We start from the raw sequence: 15,394 nt of genomic DNA, 5'->3' as shown, positions 1-15,394 counted from the left end.
CCCCAGGCTGGGGAGCCTGACGTGGGGTTCAGAACTCTCACTCCTGTGGGAGAAACTCTGTGACAGAATTATTTACCAGCTTGTGGGAGACAGTGGATATGGAATTTGATTATATACCCAAAGCTCCCATCCTACCGTCTTGTTGTGCTTTCTTCTTGGTCTTTGGATGTATAATATCTTCAAGTCTTTTTTGTCAATAGTTGTTCAGCAGTTAGTTGTGATCTTGGTATTTTTAAGAGAGACGGTAAGCTCAAATCCTTCTACTCTGCTATCTTGCCTCCTCTGTCTCTGAAGTGTTGGCATAGCTCTGTTCAACAATACATTCAATTTTTAAGGTAGTTGTAGGGCTTCCAGAAAAAAAAAAAAAAGCATGTCTCATAGTATATATAGGTGATCCATGATTTCAGGATTCCTCTAGCCCCAAGGAATCCTGGAAGATTCTCACCCAGGACTCAGGTGGCCTTTTCTCACCTGGCCCTCGAAAAATTCTTCCATAATCATCCTGACAGCCTTACTCCTTCATCCCTCAGTATAGGTGGAGTTTTAAGAGTCATGTAAGTATTTCTTCAAAAATTTGCATCTTGGTCTAGCAGCTTACTTTAACATGTCAGATGTATTATATTTTGGTGTCTCAATCAACACTTAACAATTTAACATCCTTTTACACTTCATTGAAAGAATAAAGTTATCAGACAACTTCCCACCAGCAAATAGACCAATTTACCTGCCTCAATGAGCATATTCTCTGTATTCCCTCCTCCTAAAATGGAAAAAAGTTTCTGCTGAAATCAAAAGTCAGTCTGTGCTCTGGACCACATACATCTTCATCCACCCTCCTTCATCATCAATATCTTCATTCCCATCAGCCTTCAAATATGTTCTTTATCCCCCACCTTAAAACACACACACTTCCTTCCCCCTTCTCCTAATGTCTTCCTCCTGTCCATCTCCCTAATCTCCTTCACAGCAAAACTTGACTGAACGGTGATCTAGACTCTCTCCACTCACTTAACTCTTGTTTGTTGACTTATTTGGTTTGGATAGAATTTTTTTCTTGCTAATTTTTATCCTAACTTTAAAATAAAGAGAAAAGTAGAAAAGGACAATCCCACAAGCAAACCCTCATTGACCTAATGGTTAAGGGTATTGAACATCTTTTCATGTCCTTATTTGCCATCTGTAAATCCTCTTCAGTGAAGCATCTGTTCATGTCTTTGGTCCATTTTTCAATTTTATTGTCTGGGTTAGTGTTACTGTTGAGATTAGAGACTTTTGTATATATTCTAGATGGGAGTCCTCTGTCAGGTATGTGAGCTGTAAGTATCTTGTCTTTTCATCCTCTTAACAGGATCTTTCGCAGAGCAAAAGTTTTTTAATTTTGGCGAGATGCAATTTGCCAAATTTTCCTTTTATGGATCATGTTTTTAATGTCAAGTTTAAGTTCTGAAATCTTTCACCTACATATTTTTCTAAAAGTTTTTTAGTTTTACATTTACATTTAAGTGTGTGATCTATTTTGAGTTAACTTTGAGGTTTGGGTTTCAGTTCATATTTTTGCCTAGAGATATCCAATTGCTCCTACACCATTTATTCAAAAGTCTTGGGCTTCCCTGGTGGCTCAGCTGGTAAAGAATCCGCCTGCAATGCAGGAGACCTGGGTTCGATCCCTGGGTTGGGAAGATCCCCTGGAGAAGGGAAAGACTACCCACTCCAGTATTCTGGCCTGGAGAATTCCATGGACTGTATAGTCCATGGGGTCGCAAAGAGTCAGACACGACTGAGCAACTTTCACTTCACTTTTATCCTTACTCCATTGAATTGCTTTTGCACCTCTGTCAAAAATCAGTTGGACATTTTGTGTGGGTTTTTTCTGAGTTCTGTCTTCCATTCCAAGGATTTTTGTGATTAGCCCCTCACCGGTGCTACACTGTCTTGATTGCTGTGGATATGTAGTAAGCCTGAACATTGAGGAGAGTGATTTCTCCCACTTTTTATTTTCAAAATTATTTTAGCTATTTCAAATCCTGGGCCTTTCCGTATAGAATTTAGAATAAACTTATCAATGTCTACAAAATCTATTGCTGAGATTTTTGACAAGAATTGCAATAACTCTGTAGGTTAATTTAGGAAGAATTGACATAGTCACTATAATGAGTCTTAAAATTCATTAACATGGTATGTATCTCTATTTATTTAGATATTTTTGAATTTTTAAAATCCACATCTTATAATTTTTAGCATTTAGATCCTATACATGTTTTACTAGCTTTACATATAAAGCATTTCAGTTTCCTTGGAGTAATTAGAATGATAGTTGTGTTTTAATTTCAGCTCACTATTAGTATATAGAAGTATGATTGCATTTTGTGTGTTGATCTTGTATCCTGGGATCTTGCTCAACTCATTGGTTAGTTATAGGAGTTTGCTTTTGTAGATTCCTTGGGATTTTCTAATAGATAATGTTATCTGCAAACAGGGAACTTTCTTTCTTTTTTTTTTTTCTTTCTTTCTTTTTAATATGTACGCTTTTACTTCTTTTTTTTCTTGCCTGGCTAGAACTTCCAGTACTATGGTGAATAAGACTGATGAGAATAGTCATCCTTGCCTTGCTTCCCAGTCTTAGAGGGAAAGCATCCTGTTTTTCACCATTAAATATGATGTCAGTTGTAGGTTTTTTATAGATGCTCTTTCTCAAGTTAAGGAAGTTCCCCTCTATTCCTAACTGAGTGAGAGGTTATATCATGAATAGGTGTTGGGTTTTGCCAAATGCTTTGTTCTGTATCCATTAATATGGACTGAATGTAGTGTTGGCTCCTATAGCAGAGGCTTAGACAGTCAGAGGTTCATTACTCTGCCACATAGAAGTCCAGATGAGAAGTCTAGGACTGAAAAGCAGCTCCAGAACCATCCTTCCATTGAGCTACTCCGACATCTTCACCTTGAAGCTTCTATCTCATGGTTCAAGAGGGCGCCCCTCACTCGCACTGCTGTCCGCACATTCCAGCCAGTAGGAGGTGGGAAAGGGAGGGCACATTCTTTCCTTCTGAAGGCATGAGTGGAAGTTGCCCACATTGCTTTTCTCACAGCCCCCCCACATGACTAAGTTCCAACAAGAACACAATCCCTTCCAGGTTCTGGTCCTCCATTATAGAACTATTCAGCACAGGAGACCAGCCTTGCCTGCACCCTCAGGGAATGGCACACCATCCACCTTGGAAAGGGTTGTCTTTCTACCTTTTCAGTTACCTAACTGACAACTTACTACCTCATTAGCAGTCTTTACATTAAATTACTCTCTATCTAAATAAGTGATAAGGACTTCTAGCTTCAGCTTGGAGATGCAGATAGCTAAAAGCTGAAGCCAGGCTCCATGGGAAGCAAGGCTGACCTGGTGCCCGACACTCCTTTCCAGTATGGGGGCCTCAGGGATCCTGTTCTCTGCACCTCTCAAATTAGGAGTCCAGAGCAGCTCTGTACTCCCACGGTGCACACTGAAGATGCCAGGGCCCCACATTCACCCCTGGGGGCCCCAGCAACAACAGCCACTGCCACTTCCAGGCCTGAGGCAGGCCACTCCTCGTCCCGGGACCATCCCCTCCCCTGAGAGCAGTGAAGGAGCTGGCACGGTTGATGTCCCCGCCCCGGCAGCCCCGATGCTATGAGCAGGCGAGAGTGGGAGGCAGCTCCTCTGTTCTCCTGTCAGCCTTCTCTTGAGAAGCCTGCACTCCAGCCCCTGCCTCTTATCTCTTCAAAAGCTGATACACTCGCAGACAAGAGGCGGCTTTTGTCAGCTGCTGCCAGTTCTGAGCATTTCCTGGCCCAAAGCATTGACTTGCAGTGAAAAAACCAATTTCCCTACAAAGTCTTCTGAAGTCTCTTGTCAGGCCTGGGCACCCTGGCTCACCCTCTTCTCTCAGGAGTGTGGAGGTGGGGGAGAGGGGGTTGGGTGATCTGCCAGCCATGGCGCCCGAGGACACACGTCAGCGTGTGGACAGAGTCCTTCCTTGGGTGCCTGTGGGCTTGTGGGCTTCCTTCCTTTGTTGCTACAGCACTCGCGAAATGTCAGAGAATTTCATAATCCCGTCAGGCTTTTGTCTTAGAGATGGGGAAACTGAGGCCTGGAGGATCCTGGGAGTTGGGCTGCCCCGCACCAGGGCTTGAGTCGTTGGGGCTGCTGACCCCATATCCTCTTTCTGTATCCGTGAAGCTTTTACTCTTAGGACGCTGTGGATGCTGGAGAGGGGCAGAGGCTAAGAGGGTCTCTAGGTGTGGAACCAGGACCCACTCACTGGCTCCCTCCCTTGCTTTCTACCAGGGCAGCACTAGGGAGCACGTGTCTGGGGGAAAAAAGAAAAAAAGAACAGAACTAACAAACAAACCAAAAAAAAAAAAAAAAATCCAGGCTTTCATTTTAAAGTCCACAACCCCTGTTTCTGGGCAACCAGAGCCTTCAGTTCAAGCTCATGTACAGAGCAGTGGAGATTGAATGCCTGCAGTCCACAGACCCTGTTCCAGCTCTCTGGGGCTCGGAACAGCGGCTTTGACCATTGTCTCTTCAAGAACCACACACACCTCTCCTTTGTCTTCCACACACACCCACACCCACACGCTCACACATGCCTGAAGGAAATACCACTTCTGTTCAAAAAGGTAAAGATGCCTTCTTTTTTCTTTTTAAATTGTGTATTTATATTTTAATTTACATTCAGGCAAATTCATCCTTTTTAGTGTACAGTTGTGTGAGTTTTTGTCAAGCACAGAGTCGTGTAACCACCACCACGGTCACGACCCAGATCTTAAAACATTCCCTCCCTCATGCTGCCCCCTCCAACCCCACACCTCCCTCCACACCAGCCCCTGGCAACCGCCGATCTGTTTCCTGTTCCTTTAGTTTTGCCTTCTCCAGAATGCCTTATAGATGGAATCTTCCAGTATATGTAACCTCTTGAGGCTGACTCCCTTCACCCAGCATGACACATTTGAGATTCACTCAAGTTATGTGTATCAATAAAAATGCTTCACGAAGGCAGAAAAATCAAACTGTGATAGGAACTCTGTGACTAAGCACAGTGCCCATCTGGCGGGGGTCTCTAGCTCTGAGCATAGCTCCCCAGCCCCCCTGTAACCAGCCTCACCCTCCATCAGCCTCAATTCCATTCCTGCCCCGAACTGCTTCCCTACCCAGAGCCCAGAATTTCCATCCCTCCCATCAGCACCCACCTACTTCTGATCCTCGTTCATGTGACCACACGGGGTGGTCCAGAGTCCTCGTGTGGTGCTGGGCCCTCATCCAGAAGAGGAGAACCCAAACACTCACATAATACATAATACAATGTAAAACATGGTAGAGAAAGAAATGGTGGGAACCAAAGAGGACAGGACAGTGTGTGTCCTCCCTAAAGACATTTGTAGCACTATCAACTGTCAGACACACTGGAGCTGCCCCTCAACATCCCCGCCCACAAACACAGCTGTGGGCTGCACTCAGGGGCCCAGACTCTGGTTCACAGCCTCCGAGTCTCTTATACTGAACCTCTTCCTCGAATCCACAACTGTGCCGATACAAGCTATGACACAGGGCAACCACGTCACAGTTACGAAGGTGGCAGGACTCAGGGGGACCACATGGCCTTTGTGGGCTGGGACAGAACAGGAAGCAGGTCGCCCTATGTGGACCTGGGATGCATCTATGGAATATGATTCAAATAGATGAAGCTGGTGGAGAGGGCAGCTGAGTGGAAGAAATGAAGTCCAGGAGATCTGACCCTGGCCATAGCAGGCTAGTGCTTCTTATTCTACAAAACCCAGACCCAGGACGGTTCTTCTGTGCACAGAATCCATCTTTGGCTCTTTTCCAACACCTGCCATATCACATCTGCTGAGACCAACACATATACGACCCCACATATACGACCCAGGGTAGGAGGATGCTGTGGCAAACTGCCCCCCGCCCCTCTTAGGATCGAAGTGCTGTTGTCCCTCCAGCTGCCAGGAGTATGGTTGCTGACAGCTCAAAGCTGCACCCACTCTGAGCACTGCCCCTGGCTTGCAGGAGCTGCCTCACCATTGTACCACCAATGACTGAAGTTCAGGTAGAAAAAGTTGCTCACTCTCCTCAGTATCAACTGGGGACAACTCCACGGGATCACCCAGCTCCAGAGTCTCCTGTGGCCTTTGGTTGAAACCTCTGTTGCAGCTGCATTGGAGATCAACGTCTCCTCTGCCCAACCCTGCTCCCTCACATCCTTACAGATGTTGATCCCCAGTCCACTCCCTAGAAACCTCATACATGAAAACCTCCATCTCAGAGTGTTTCCAGGGAACCCAACCGAAGGCAAAGGGTGAACAGGCTTTAGTCAGTACGAATGCCAAGTTCAGCCTGTAAAATATTTATTGTAGTTCTCACGTGTTATTTCATTTGATCCTCTCAACGACTCAGTCGGGTGGGTATATAGTTATTCCACTCTGTATATGAGTAAAGTCTGGAAAGGGTATGTGTCATCCGAGTTTGGGTGGACAATAGTAATTGATCTGAGCTGAGCTTCCCACCCTCCAAGCCTGGATCTCTAGTTCACTACACTGGTCAGAGCTGATGTGTGAGGGACAAGAGTTTATGAGGAAGAGATGGTCTAGGTGGAGGCAGGAGCAGTCGGACACACAGTTGTGCTTCACACAATTTGGGGGCAAAATGAACATTCTTAGCCATCAGAGATTTACGTCTATTTTCTCTCAATTCTCCAGCAGATGGCAGTCGAGTGTCTGGAGGAAGGGGCAGCTCTTCATTTGAAGACTGGCATCATTTGGGCTGGGAGCTGGCAGAGGTAAGGGGTTGGGTATGACTAGGGCTGAAGGTAGATGTAGGACCCAGCAGGTCCCCAGCTGGCAATGGTCCCCCAATAAGTGTTAGCCTGTCCTTCACCTAGGTATAAAGGGGGAATCAGGTCACCATCCCCTGGTAGCTCAGCTGGTAAAGAATCTGCCTGCAATGCAGGAGACCCCAGTTCAATTTCTGGATCAGGAAGATCTCCTGGAGAAGGGATAGGCTACCCACTCCAGTATTCTTAGGCTTCCCTAGTGGCTAAGACTGTAAAGAATCTGCCTGCAATGTAGTAGACCTGGGTTCGATCCCTAGGTCAGGAAGACCCTCTGGAGAAGGGAACAGCAAGCCACTCCAGTATTCTTGCCTGGAGAATCCCCATGGACAGAGGAGCCTGGTGGGCTGCAGTCCATGGAGTTGCAAAGTGTCAGACATGGCTGAGCGACTTAGCACACGGGTCCTTGCCCTTGACCATGAGCAAAGCCCCTTCCAAAGAGAATGCTGACAACCCACAAGGGTACCGTGTGATTGCTACTTAAACTTATCTGGAGGAGAAACTGATATGGAGGACTTCCTTCAAAATATAGTGGACTGAAGACACCTCTTAAAATTTCACTAAAATTATACCGAAACAATTTTAAAAGACATAAACCCTCCCTACAAGGACAAAATGTCTGGAAGAGGAAGCAACAGCAGCTATGATAACAACTTTTTGGAAGTCGTGAATGGGGTGAATGGTAACTGACTTCAGAGCAGGGAAGGTTGAATTCAAAGAGCCTGCCAAAGGAGGTGTGCCAAGGAGTGCAAAGAACTCCTCCACCTCAAAACCCTGGAATATTTCTAGAACTCAGACACTAGGTACCTCTGGAAGTAGGGAGGAGAGGTGAGGCCAAAAACAAGAGAGCTGGTGTACGGTTTGTATTAAGAGCACCTGGGTTTCCAGATCCCTCCCCATTCAACACAACCTGGTTGCAAATAAGAGAGAATCTGGTTTCGTCTGTCTACACAAGGGGTGAAAGAAAGTATGGAGGTGTGGGCTCTGGGGATCATGATCACTGGGGCCAACCACTCCAAATCTCCTGGCCTTCCCTGCATGGACACATGATGGCTTCATCAGCTCCAAGCATCGTGCCCTCATTCAAGGCAGGAGGAAGGGGGAGAAGGAAGACAGCTCACCCCCACTGCTCCTGTCCTCTTTTATCAGGAGAGGAAATGCTTTCCCAGGATCCGCCCTTCCCCAACAAAACTTTGCTTATGACTCCAGGCCATTATAGAATCACGTGGCCAGCCCCAGCTATAGGGAAAATCGGACAGGCAAATACTCAGCTTGTCCAGCCTCCATAGGGGAGACAGGCAAAGGAGAAGGAAGATGGCAATGAATGTGGAGGGAGCACAGCTCCCAGACGGCAGGGCTTCCAGTGGACGAGACTGGGTGGGTGCCCAGGATCAGAGGTCTTTTCTCTTGGGCTGGTCATTTTCTCAGTGCGGAATTCCTCAGTCTTTTGTCAGACTTACGGCAGCTAGCAGAGGGATCCAGAGATCTCAGTAGATCCTTTACTCACAGGAAGGCTTCCGACTCCTGCCAGATGCCCTCTCCCAGAGCCAGAGGTAGTCGAGTGGATGGGGAAGGACCAGCCTTTAGCTTGGGGAGGTATGGAGGAGGCATCTACCTGGGCTATGGGTTTTTGTGTGCAGTTTCCCCCCACACCTCCTGGTTTTAGCCCCAACCTGCACCTCCACCTTCTAAGATGCCTAGTGCTAAGTGCCAGTGGATTCTGAACCCTGAATCAGCTTGCTTCTTCACCTCCCCCCACCCCGCCTCAGGCATCAGCAGAGTGAAGCCAACAGAAACACAAGCCAGTTACTACTCTTCCATCTTCAACCCTACCTAGCATCCCTCTAGAGGGGACTGGATAAATAAAACTCGGTGGGTGCATAACACAGAACACTCTGCAGCTATCAGAAGCCAAGAACTAGCTGCCCACACCAAAACATGGATAGAGCTCAAAAGCACAGCATTAAGGGAGAAACATTAGAAAAAGAATGAAAGTTAGAACAATGCCCATTTTATATAAATGGAAAGCACATACACACAAATGGCCAATAAACCATGAAAAATGCTCCATTTCATTAGTCATCAGGGGAATGCCAATTAAAACCACAATGTGAAACCTCTTCCCACCCACTCAAGTGGCTAAAATGAAAATGACAAAAATACCAAGTGCGAGAGGATGCAGATGAACCAGAATTCTCTATACATTCACCACTGGTGGAGTATGTTGGTAGAACCACTTTGGAAAACTATTTGGCCGTGTCTCCTAAAAGTGAGCACACTCCCTCCCATGGCCCAGCAACGCCACTCCCAGGTATGCCCCTGGCAGAAATGCACAGAGATGGCCACTGAAATTCACACCCTGGAACGCTCATAGCAGTGCTAGTCGTAGTAACCCCCAGATAGAACCACCAAATGCCTGTCAGCCAAAGAGCAGATAAATAAAGTGTGGGGTATTCACACAGTGGAATTCTATGCAATGAGAACAAACGAACTATATATATGACTACAAGCAGCCACCAGGATGAAGCTCACAAACCTAATCAGAAGAACCAGACACAAGCATTTGTACTATCTGAGGCTAGTTAAATAAATATCAGAACTGGGTAAAACTATCCTAGGGAATTGGCTGTGAGTATAGTAGTTAAGCCCAGGGGAGAAGTGCTGGTGACAGGAAGAGGGCAGGAAGGGGATGTCTGGGGTGCGGTTGCCGTTTCGTTTCTTGACCTGTGTGCTGGCTATAGGGATGGGTTCAGCTAACAGGGTTAAACAACTCTTGCACTGAACACTTCGGGTTTGTGCACTTTTCCGTATGTAGTTTCAATAGAAGTAAAACAAAACCAAAAAATGCTGGGGCAGTAAAAACACATATGAAAATCCATAGGCACAAGCAACAATATTGCATATTTTACAAAGATGTGTACATATTTAAAGACCTACCTATAAGGAAGGGCTCCTGTGTGGGGAGGGAGCTGACAGCAACATGGTGGTAGCAGGGAGGAGAAATAAAAGGAGGTAATACAAGAGGGGAAGGAGTCCTCTGTGGATGCACAACGACAAAGCACTTAACCCAACTGGGAACCTCAGTTAGGGGGAAGAGCAGAATAAAGGCAACAGTTTTTAGAACCTGGGATTGTTCTCTGCCGACTGCATGTTCCTGCTTTCATTAAATGGGGTCTGGCAAAGAGAAGGGAGTCTCCCAGATCTTGACAAGGGCTCCTTGAGGGAGGTGCCCCGTCTCTGATCCATTAACCTTTCCTGGCCTCTGCCTCCACTCTCCGACCACCAGATGTGTTAGCTGAATCTCTGAATCTGAACCGAATCAGAGCTTTCCTCCCTCCTTCTAATGAGCTTCTCTGCCCTTGTTTAAATCTGGGGTGCATGCCTCTCCGGCCAGCAAAATCCAGGTTCCCACCATAAGGAGGAGTGTGAGAAGCCCACCTCTGGTAGATGTAGATGAAGCATGGAGTCTCTCTCAGCCCACCCCCGCAGCAGCCTCTGTTCTGTCTCCTGCTTGGCCCGACGTTCGTTTGCAAGTTTGAACCTTCATTCTGGGGCTCCAGAAGCCTGGTGGAAAACCTCAGGGAGGACCTAGGTTCTGCTGCCCTCTCCTTCCACCTAGGAGGCATGGGGTCAGGTGGTGCTAAAAATTGACATTGTCTGCACTTCCCTCTCTGGCCGCTAGTGGGAGATGCTGGCCTACCTGAGACCCATCAAGGGACCAGAAGCAGGAGGCCGGAATGTGGTTTATCTGTCTGGCGCCAGCCACCCTATCAGACCCAGGGCCAGAAAGGGTCCTGTGTCCTGAACTTTCCTACAGACTGACTTTCTGTAGGGACAGATAGCTCGTCAGTATATAGGTAAGGCACCCAGTGATCCCTGGAGCCCCACACTGAGGTCCCAAATGGAGGATGGCCCCCTGGTGATGTCTCCAAGATCCCAAAAATGGAGAGGCAAGTCACAGCTTCTAAGCTCCCAAACACAGCACCTGGGTGCCCTCTGAAAGCGCTATTTACATTTAGGAGCGTTGAAAAAAAATGTCAGGAGAGATTAGAAGGCTGCTGGGGAAGAAGACAAAGACTGTGTACCTCTGTGTGTGTTTATGTGTGTGCTCCTGTGTTGACTCTGGGCAATAGCCCAGTCCCTTTCCAAAGATGTTTCTGGCCTGTGGGCAAAACCTGGTGGCCTGTTTCTTTTAAACAAGGATGTGTGTGTGTTCCTGGGCGTGTGTGTGAATGACCATACTAGTCAGTGTGCGGGTCTCTGCATCCGTGTGAGAGACAGTCTGTCCCAGTGTCGGCATGTGAGTGCCTACGGGTGCATCAAGGTGGAAGTTTCCTGTGGATCAACAGGGTGAAGTGAGTGTGTCTGTTTCAGGGTGGGTGTCCCCGTGCTGGCTGTGTCTGTTGTGCTGGTCGTTTCCGGCCTGGGTGTGTTTCTGTCAGTACCAATGTGTCAGTGTAAGTGTCCCCCGTCGTGCAGACTTCTGTGCTGTGTGTGTGCGTGTGTCTCCAGGAGACTGTGGTTTTCTGTGTGTGTCTCTGTGTCACTGTGTCAGTGGATGTGTGTCTCTGAGTCACGCAGGTGTCCCTGAGTCTGTCACAGGGTGTCTGCCTCAGTGTCTGTGTGTGTCAGTGATGTGTCTGCCTGTGTCCGTGTGGGTGTCTGTGTGCGTCTATGACAGCGGGTGTCTGCGAATGTCAGCGTCTGTCCGTGTCCACAGAGGCGAGGGCTGTGGTAGGGTCCCAGGGTCAGTGAGCATGTGTGAGTGCGTACCTCGCCTGTGCCAGGGTATCTCTGCCTGTCCGCGTAGGCGTAGGTGGCGGTGGCAAAGCGTCTCGGGGAAGCTATGTGTGTACCCCAGCGTGTGCCGGGTCTGCGCGCGTCTGTCGTGTCCGCGTGGGCCGCTTTCTGTGGCGGGGCGCCCCCGGGTCAGCGCGGGGGTGTGCGCCCCGGCGGGTGCCCAGGACTTCACCCTCAGAGCGGGCGGAGCGCCACGTGCGGAGTCCGGGGCGCGTCGCTCTGGGGCGGAGCCAGCCTGGGGCCCCAAGCCCCAGGCCGAGCCCAGGCGGGGCCCGCCCCCGACCCCGCCCCCAGCCCGAGCCCGCGCCGCCCGCCGAGCCCCGGAGCCTGAGCCGAGCGGCGGAGCCGAGACGGCGGCGGCGCCGGTGGGATGCGGGGATCGCGCCCCCGGGGCCGCTGAGCCTGCGCCCGGTGCCCGGAGCCCCGCGCCGAGCGAGTCCGTGCCGAGTCGCTGCCGCCCATCCCGGGACCCGGGCCGGGGGACCAGCAGGTGAGCGAGCGCCTCCTCCAGCAGCCCCGGCCCGGCCGGAATCCCCTCTGCCTGCCGCCGCCCAACTTTCCTCCCCGAGGGTTGGAGCCTCCAACCCCTGCGCGCCCCCTCCCCAACCCCGGGTCCGCCGGCAGGCTCCCTCCCCCATCTCTGCCCCCGAGGGTAGGGGAGGGAGAAGAAGGGGCGCAGAGCAGCCTGGCTGGAGGGTATCCCCGGGGTGGGGGGGTGCGTCTCTAGCCGGCGCGCGCCCCCTCCCCTTCCCTTTCCTTCCGGGTTTCCCAGTTCGCTGTCGAGGGCCGGGGGAGGGGGAGCTGCGGCCCCGGCTTCCCGGCCGATCCTGGCGCAGACTCCGGGAGGGTCTGGGATTGGGACCCGGATTCCGGAGGCCGGAGACCCCAAGGTCAGAACAGCGACTAGGAGCGCAGTGAGTGTGACTCCAGAGAGCGGGGGAACTGACCGCGCAGGGCTGGGAATGAAGGGGCCATGCACTCCCCTTTCTCTGGGCCCTGCGGAGCAGTCCGCCGGGGCTGTCCTCTCTGGGGTGAGATCTCTGCGGGTCCTGGCCGGGGATAGATCTCTGTGCACCCCGAAAGGAAAAGATGTATGTCGTGTGTTCTATGTCTGCGCGCTCCGACCATAAAAAGATCTCTGTGCCCTCTTGACGCCCTAGCGGGGACACATCTGGTCTCTGTGAGCCCTGACTGCGGAGAGATCTCCGTGGGCTCTCTCCAGGGGAGACTGTGCGCTGGGATCGGGCGAGTTCCTTGCCCTCTTCGCTCTGACCGGGCAGACCCAAGCGCCCTGACGGAAGGCCGTTTTCTACTTGTTATTTGATCGCCTTTGGTGGCGCCCTGGGAGGAAGCAGAGGTTCCTAACCTTGTGGGGGCTGGATGTGTGGAGAGTGCTCGTAGTGAGGGGAATGCTGGGGACCAGGCGCTGGCCTTAGGCCCGCCTTGCAAACACCTGTTGGAGGTCAGCGCACAGCCGAATCCGGAAGCCATGGCCGAGGTTGTGGCAGGAGTCATCTCTCCTTAGTGCTTAAGACCAGCAGGGGTGATGGGATCAGTCTCCTCTTGGGGTTCTAGGCTGGTATTCCATTCCCTCAGCTGTCTCCTCCCATCCTGCTGAGACCCCAGGCACCTCCACAGACAGCTTAGACCTTCCAGTGGAGACAGGCACTGCATATGAGCCCACCATGCCACAGCACATCTCCCCTCTCCGTGATTCCCACAGCCCTTCAGGATCCAGAGGACCCTGAGCGGCAGAGGCCCCCGCCATCAGAAGCCCAGGCCCCTACTGCTGCCATCAGCGTTTCCCCGTTAGCACTGGGCAAGTGCAAGAGAGTGGGAGGTAATGGAGCCGGAAGGTGGGACAGGCTGATAGCTCAAGCATTGCTGCAGTCACAGGAGTGAGGGTCGGGTCGGGTCAGAGAACTGCCAGAGTCGGGAACATAGCTTTTATACCAGAATGTCCAGTCCTGTGCGGAAATGAGCCTCAGTGAAGTTTTAATCCAACCCTATCATCATCACCACATCGTGCCAGGGTGGGGAGAAACTGAGGCCGAGAGTGGGTCAAGGACTAATCCAAGGTCACCTGGAAAGTCAGTGGATTGGGGGCCCCACTGAGGGTGAAGATACCTTGAGATCTACTTTCTGAGAGCCGAATTGATCTGGGACTGATCCCAGAGAATCTGAGCAGAAAGGGAACTGGCCCTGGGGTGCCAAGGCCAGTGTGGTGCAGCCAGCTGCTGTGGCTTTGGGGGACTTGGTCCTGACTCGGTGGTGCTTGAAGGGCCTCTGGAAGATTTCCAGGACTGACTCACTCAACATGAAGATGGAACTCGGAGTAGTGGTGGGAAGTGCCAGAGGCGGGTGGGAGTTGGGGAGCACAGGAGGCTGGTGCTCAGGGAATCCAAGGAGGAGGGAATTCTGGGGCCAGCCTGGGACAGTGTGGTAAACAGCAGTCTCGGTTCTGCTCATAGGAAGCTGATTCCTGCTGACCCTTGGGAAGCTTACTGGAAAAGTGTGCAGCCATAGAAGTGTATCCCCACTCCACTCAAAAGAGGAGTGATTATCTTTGGCCAGGAAAGTCAAGGGTATCTCTCTAACAAAAATAACTCTCCAGCTGGATTTTGAAGGATGAATAGGAGTTTCTAGGTGGGGAAGGTGCAGTCTAGCCATCAGGTCTAGCATGTATAAAAGCATAGAGATGTGAAACAGTGCAATTGTTCAGTGACCCTACGGGTCCCATGGTATGAAGAAGACAAGAGTGGAAGCTAAAGCCAAGGTCACAGTCACGGGGGCCCTTGTGAGCTCTGCTCAGGAATTGGGAATTTATCCTCAGTAATGGTACTAAAAATAGCTAACATTCACTGAGTGCTTTCTGCCAGCCAGGCACGGCACTAAGCGCTTTATAAGACTCATCTTGCTGAATTGTTGAATCAACCCTGGAGGCAGAGACCATAATAAGGACCAATTTGCAGATGGTGAAACTGAAGGCCCAGAAAGGTGAAGTAACGTGCTCACCATCACACATCTACCAAGTAGTGGGACTTGAGTGTGAGCCCAGGTGTTGGTCTAACAGCTTTGCATTGTACTACCTGTCCAGTGCAGACTGTGGGCACCGTCGGAAGTTTTTTAGCTGAAGGAGAGGGACAGGAAGATGACCACAGGTGATAGAACTTGTGGTGTTCTAACTTCCTTCCCTGTTAATGGATATGCCACTCTCCCACCCCTAGCTTCAGTTGCTCACTAATGAGGTTCACTGTTGCCATATCACACTGTCAGGGGAGGATGGGTGAGTAGAATTTGGGTTGATCTGCTTGATGTAGAACCAAGGAGAAGGTGATGAATGTTTCAGGGTCCTGATCTGAACCTGTAGTACTTCCAGGGAGCTGCCAACATCCTACAGTCAGTTGGAGGGAAAGGTTGAGGGTCTAGGAAAAAAGATTTGGGCTGGAGGCAGAAACTTGGAATCATCCACAGAGGCTGGTCGTTGGGGCCGTGGCAGTATTAATTAGATTTTGTCCAGTGAGAATGCAGACCAGTGGTTCTCAACTCTGATGATATTAACATCACTTTGAAAGCTTTTTAAACAAAATCAATCTATGCCCAGGCTCCATCCCCAGAAATTTTAGTTCATTCCACTTAGAGGTGAGGCCCAGGCATCAGTAATTTTGGAAGCACCAGGGCAATCCTAATGTGGAGAAGAGGGTGGGAGAAAAGAGAGTTGA

At 50.1% G+C, this 15,394-nt stretch overlaps 1 protein-coding gene across 8 annotated transcripts in view; it reads left to right on the top strand.

Moving 5' to 3' along the window:
• The first annotated feature begins 11,989 nt into the window (after nt 1–11,989).
• Nucleotides 11,990–15,394, top strand: part of SCN5A (sodium voltage-gated channel alpha subunit 5) — a 101,247-nt gene continuing 97,842 nt past the window's right edge. For 7 of the 8 annotated variants that reach the window (XM_043885572.1, XM_043885569.1, XM_043885565.1 and 4 more), the window contains exon 1: nt 11,990–12,162. The gene's annotated coding sequence lies outside the window, so the exon portion shown is untranslated. Of the gene's footprint in view, nt 12,163–12,475; nt 12,563–15,394 lie in introns of those variants that run through there. The other variant, XM_043885568.1, reaches the window with a different exon arrangement.

This window comes from Cervus elaphus, chromosome 24 (assembly GCF_910594005.1).
Source record: "Cervus elaphus chromosome 24, mCerEla1.1, whole genome shotgun sequence".
Taxonomy (NCBI): Eukaryota; Metazoa; Chordata; class Mammalia; order Artiodactyla; family Cervidae; genus Cervus; species Cervus elaphus.
This window is presented reverse-complemented; position numbering and strand designations above follow the sequence as displayed.